Raw genomic sequence first — 6,795 nt, 5'->3', positions numbered from 1 at the left:
TGTGTGTGGAGACAAAATACAGGAAGTGAGGGTGGACAAGCAGGGCTCTGTACACTGAGGTCATGGAAGGCTCTGTACTCTGAGGACAAGCAGGGCTCTGTACACTGAGGACAAGCAGGGTTCTGTGCACTGAGGACAAGCCGGGCTCTGTACATTGAGGACCATGAATGGAGGGGGCATGGCGTGACATCACGTCCCCAGTCCCGGAAGCCCGGAGGTTTCCGAAACTAGAGACGCAGTCCCAGCATAGAATGCGGACGCTGCAGGGAGATTGCGGGGGGTCCCAGGAGCTGACCCCACGTGATCAGACATTTTATCCCGGAATACCCCTTTATAATAAACAATGCAGGTCCACATCTTGTCCAATAGTAAAATGTTTATCCCCTTAAGGACTCCTGCAGTTTTTTTTCCTAAATGACCAAGCCTTATTTGTCATATCAGACCTGTGTCACTTTAAATTGTTACTTTTTTATTTATTTTATTTCATTCACTGTGCAGTAAAAATTATGTTATCTCTGTTCTGTGGGTCAGTATGATTATGGTGATGCCCAATTTATATATATTTTTATCTATTAGAGATGAGCAAATTGAATATGACAAATGTGAATTTGTTAAGAATTTCATAAAAAAATTGATTCTCTGGGTTCCTTTTGTCAGCCTTGATGCCTTCCAGCCGACAACCACGAATAGTGACCCCCTGACCCGTGGGGAGGTATTTTGTATTTACAAATCTAAATGCAGGTGCCCATCTCAGGGTGCATGTTCTCCCATACTATTATGGATAGCATTGGAATACGATTTTGTGCTGACCTCCATTGAGGATTTTCTTACCCGACATACCTCAAGGGAGCACTTGTACGGGATATGGTTGCTTTATTTTTCTGTCTGTGATGCCTCCCACCGAATTGCATTACCATACCCGATATCAAGAAAAGAGCTCACCTACATTCATGTTTTCTTTCCGATTGGCTGTGTATGGCAATCTACTGTTTGTTCTTGTATTTTTTTTTTTTTTTGTATTTTTCTATAAAACTCAATAAAGTTTTACAGAGAGAGAGGAGAGAGAGAGGAGAGAGAGAGAGAGAGAGAGAGAGAGAGAGAGAGGGGAGAGAGGAGAGAGAGAGAGAGGAGAGAGAGAGAGAGGAGAGAGAGGAGAGAGAGAGAGAGAGAGAGAGAGAGAGAGAGAGACCACAGAAAAAAAAGCTTTACAGCAGCATTTCACCACAAGCCAAAATCACTGCAGAAAAGCAGTGATAAGGTAGAGAGAGGGAGAAAAGAGAGAGAGAAAGTACACTCTTGGGTGTACTACACAGCGACTCTGTACTGGTGCACTGGGGTGTACTACAACTCTAAAACTAATAGGGGCCAGTTAGACTGAGCACTAAAAGCCATAGTCACCTGCTTTTAGTGCCTAACACAGGTTGTAAGCGTAATGGAGCATATTGTCCTCTCATAAGTGTAATCTGTATGTACCTAGGTGGTGTACGATTTTCTTTCCTGTTAAACTCATTTTGGCCAGTTAATCTGAAAGGCCAGCCAAACCTACAAACCGAGTTTTGTAGCCTAATACAGTTGTAAGCGCAGTGGAGCGTATTGTTCTCTCATAAGTGTAACATATATGCACTCAGCTGGTGTATAAGTATGTCAGGCAGAGAAGTGCCAGGACGTGCACAGAGGAGTGGCAGAGGCCTTAATTCATCAGGCTCAGGCAGAAGTCACAGCAGACTAGGAGCGAGTGGCAGCAAGAGTTGCAGAGAGAGGCCTGAGCTCCCGGTATCAGCTAACGGTCGTGTCTCGACCAGCAACCCATCTGCCGTCATTGATTTTGTTAACTCAGTCATCTACTTCATCGCAAGTGACATCTGACACCCCCAGTCAACAGTCGGTGGGTTCATCAAACACAACCCTCAGTTGGCATGGCCCGGGAGCAGTCACTGCCCTCCCATTGCCTCTGCCCTATGCTGTTCCCTCCCCCACAGAAGTATGTTATGCTGTGGGCTCAGCTCCTCTATTTACTGAGGACGATCTAATAGAGGACAGTCAGCAGCTACTGCCCAGCCAAGATGTGGAGGAGACATCTTCTGCTTCCTATTCTAGGCAGGCAAGTAGTGATGCGGAGAGTGACGTGGGAGGTGGTGTTGCGAGCGTTTAGGCTCCTGAAGCAGACACTGTTGAGGAACCTGAGGAGGACATCAGTGACGTGCAGACACTTGTTAATGATGATGAAGCTGATCGCAATTGGGAGCAGGGTGCAGAATGGGCTTCATCATCATCAGGAGAAGAGAGTTGAAGGTTACCCGTGAGGCAGCATCTGAGCCAGCAAGGTGGTAGCACGGTTGGCAGTCAGCATGGTGGCAGAAGTGGGAAATTTGGAGCCAAACGTGCCCAGGGTGGACTACCTGCTTCGTGGCAGCCTACCTTCCTTAGAGGTAGTGGAAGAGGGGTTCCAGGAATCGGCAGCAATAGCAGTCAGTCAGTGCAGACTGTTGGGGGGGGGGAATCAACTTCTCGGCGGTGTGGCAGTTTTTCATCAAGCGACCGGAGGAGGTTAACATGGCCACATGCAAGATGTGTCGGCAGAAGGTGAAGAGTGGCCAGGGTTAAAATGTTGGCATAACGGCCCTGTATCAACATATGCAGCATCACCATAAAGTGGCCTGGGAGAACCGTGGCTTTGATGCGGTGGTCCAGCCTGCTGCATCACCCAGTGGCACGCCGCTCCCTTTTTCAGCCAGCCAAGGCTCAAACACCTCAGCCGAAGGAAGCTGTCTGTCATACCCATCTTCTGTCGGTCCAGGTGCTCCTGCTCCTCCTACTTCGAGTCAGTCATTCCGGCAGCAATCCATCAGCGAAGCGATGTCCAAGAGACAACAGTATGTGCCCACTCATCCAACGGCGCAGAAGCTGAACGTGCTCCTGTCCAAGTTGCTGGTGCTGCGCTCTATTCCCTTTTGAACTGGTGGACTCTGCACCTTTAAGAGAACTGATGGCTTGTGCCAAGCCGAGATGGAGAGTCCCAAGCCTTTATTTCTTTGCAAACAAAGGCAATACCAGCCCTGCACAATTATGTGGAAAAGAGGGTGGGGCAACCTGTTGGTGTGTACCAAAGTGCACGGCAGCGCCGACGTGTGGAGCTGTAACAACGGTCAGGAACAATACATGTCCTTTATGGCCCACTTGGTGAAAGTTGTTCCTGCACAGCCACACCAGCAACTTGGACAGGTCACGCCGCTTATGCCTCCACGCTCTCAGGCTGTTGGTCCTGTGACAGTGTCCGACTATGCCTCCTCATCCTCCACCGTGTCCTCAGTCTCCACTGCACGGACAAGCCAGCATACCATGTGTACAGGGCATGGCGGTGTCACGCTGTTCTTCAAAGGGTTTGCTTGGCAAACAGAGTCACACGAAAGGAACTGCTAACTGATTCATCAAGAAATTGAATCATGGCTTACTCCACAAAAACTGGAAATGGGAACCATGGTGACCAGCAACAGGAAGAACATCTTGTCTGTGCTGCGACAAGGAAGCCTGAGCCATGCGCCCTGCATGGCACACATGTTCAATCTGATTGTCTAGCGGTTCCTGAAGTGTTCTTCCATCTGCAAGACATCCAAAGAATGGGAAGGAAACTTTGCATGCACTTCAGCCACTTATACACCACGAAGCACACCCTGCTTGAGCTGCAGCATCAGAACGGTATCCCCCAACATAGTCTAATTTGTGACGTTTCCAACGATTGGAATTCCAACCTCCATATTTTGGATCGACTATACAAACAGAGAAAAGCCATCCCCGATTTCTTGATGATCCAAGCGGATAGGGGGACTCCCCTGTGTAACTTCGATGTCTACGAGTGCCAGCTCATATGTGACACCTGCTGTTTGGTCAGGACCTTTGAGAAAGCCATGTTATTAGCCAGTCATTAGGATTACAGGATAAACAACTGTGGTGTCCCGATACCGAATCCTATCTGGTACCTTTGTTTATGGGTCCCCATAGCCAGAGTCCCTAGGACGTCGGGGTCCTTTTGTCTAGTCCACCCCTAGTCACCTCTCACCCCTATAGTCATTGCTCTAGTCATATGCTCCTTATTTGTGGAAGTTTAACTGTATAAAATGTAAATAAATAGTTAATTACCTGTGAGAAGCGTAGCAGGACTTGCGGGTCACGTGATCAGGTGAACTCTATGGTATTTCTGCTTGGCTGGACCAATCAAAACGGCCCCGCCCCTGCCCATATATGGGTGCGGCGGCTATTAATCTCTCTCTTCGTTCCTGGCTGTTGACAAGAAAGGATCTGTGCTGCTGTCATCAGTGAGTCTAGGCCTTAGCCTTGCGGCGACGGCTGTTCTATTCAAAATTGTGAGTGTATTAATCCCTAAACACTCTGCAAGACCACCGGACCTTATCTATCCCCTAAATCCGGACGGATCTTCACAATATACCCTGAATTCAGAGACTATTGTCTAAAGTCAAGGTCTGCAACATCTGTCATTCATTGAGGTATATGGAGACTGTTTGATTGAGACTGTTACTACTCTGTGGATGTACCGCAAGCCGTTAAGTAAAGTTTATGCAAGTTCAAATTCAACTACCTTGTGGACCTTCAGTCTTTATTCTTATGCACCTATCGTTACTGGGAAGGGCGGCGATAGGCCAGAGAATCATCTCAGCATAATAGCCTGGCGTCACGAACTATAGGGTTAACATTAACCCCTCATTTACCGAAACAATACCCCCACTACCAACACCCCCCAAGGGCTACCACACAACATCATTCCACTGCTTCAATTCCTGCAACACGTGTTGGAAACAATGGCTTCTTTTGGCACTGGAGATGTGGCACCTACATCTCACGGCCACATGAGCGCTGTGGGGGCTGAACTGGAGAAGGACGAGGCGGACAGTGGAGCACAGGCAATATGTAGAAAAATGGGTGGTTTTTATGGTTATCTGACAGGAGAGGAGGAGCAGGAGCAGTCAGAGTAGCTACAGGGTGATGAGGAAGACAAGACAGAGGACCCAGACACACCGTGGCAGAATGCAGTGAGTCCCTCCAAGTCACTTGCACAAATGGCATGATGCATGCTCACTTGCTTGCGTAGTGACTGCCGAATTATCACCATTTTGGCAGCAGGATGACTTCTGGCTCTCCACCTTGTTGGACCCTCGCTACCTGCACAAAATGGTGGCCTTTTTTACACCAACTGAGAGGGAGGACAAACTGACTTAGTACAGAGACATCCTACGTAGTCAGTTGGCTGATGCCTATCGGCACCATCATCCATCCTCTCGCAGGTATGACTCGGGGGCCCTCTGCGCTAACGTTCTACTGCCATGGCTGCTGGGGAAGGGTGGGGTGGCAGGAGCAGTACCAGCTCCATCAGCAGCAGCTTGAGTCTACAGTCGCTGATGAGTAGCTTTCTTCACCCGCATAGTGAGGCAACTCATCAGCAGCAGGTAGACCTGAAGCAGGATCTGAACCAGCAGGTGGGGGCATACCTTGACATTGCCATGCCAACAAACATTGAAGAACCGCTGGACTTCTGGGCAGCCAAACTGAATTTGTGGCCGCAACTATCAGAGTTTGCCCTTTAAAAGCTGTCCTGCCCAGCCAGTAGTGTGCCATCAGAGTGGGTGTTTAGTGAGGCGGGGGCCATAGTCACCCCAAGGAGAACTCGTCTGTCCACCAAAAATGTGGAGAAACTGACCTTTGTGAAGATGAATCAGGCATGGATTAGCCAGGATTTCCACCCACCAATGCCTGTTGCATCAGAGTAGATCAATCATGGTTCCACACCAACACTTCACAAATATGGATACTGTAAAAAACATTGAAGGTGTTGCTCTCCAGTTACAGACATTCCTTCACATCAGAAAGTAATTTTTGAGGATATGCATTAGCTTAAACTTTAGTTTTAACACCTACAGGACCCATGACGTAAGGGTACGTCATGAGTCCGCTTCCGTTCTATAATGCGGGGCCACGGCGTGTCCCCTTGTCATAGCGGGTTGGGCTGGCCTCTAACACGGACCTGTGGCTAATAGCGTACAGCACTGATCGCGGTGCCGCATGCTATTAACCCTTTAGACGCGACGTTCAAAGTTGAACGACGCGTCTAGAGTGAAAGTGAATCATTGCCGGTTAGCTCAGGGGGCTGTTCGGGATATCCGCTGCAAAATTGCGGCATCCCGAACAGCTGTGACACAGCAGGAGGGTGCCTCCTGCTGTCCGATCGCCGAATGACTGCTCAGTGCCTGACATCCAGGCATGAGCAGTCAAGTGGCAGAATCATTGATCAACGGTTTCCTATGAGAAACCATTGATCAATGTAAAAGATCAGTGTGTGCAGTGTTATACCCCCTATGGGAGCTATAACACTGCAAAAAAAAAAAAAAAAAAAGACAAAAAAAGTGAATAAAGATAATTTAACCCCTTCCCTATTAAAAGTTTGAATCACCATCCTTTTCCCATTTAAAACAAAAAAAACTGTGTCAACAAAAATGAACATATGTGGTATTGCCGCATGCGGAAATGTCCGAATTATAAAAATATATAGTTAATTACATTGCACAGTCAATGGTGTACGCGCAAAAATTTTTCCAAAGTTTAAAATAGTGTATTTTTGGGCACTTTTTATATCATGAAAAAATCAATAAGTCCTATGAATATGAAAATGGTACTGCTAAAAACTTCAGATCACGGCACAAAAAATTAGCCCTCATACCACCCCATACACGGAAAAATAAAAAAGTTATAGGGGTCAGAAGATGACAATTTTAAACATGTTAATTT

Source organism: Hyla sarda, chromosome 5 (assembly GCF_029499605.1).
Source record: "Hyla sarda isolate aHylSar1 chromosome 5, aHylSar1.hap1, whole genome shotgun sequence".
Lineage (NCBI taxonomy): Eukaryota > Metazoa > Chordata > Amphibia > Anura > Hylidae > Hyla > Hyla sarda.
This window is presented reverse-complemented; position numbering follows the sequence as displayed.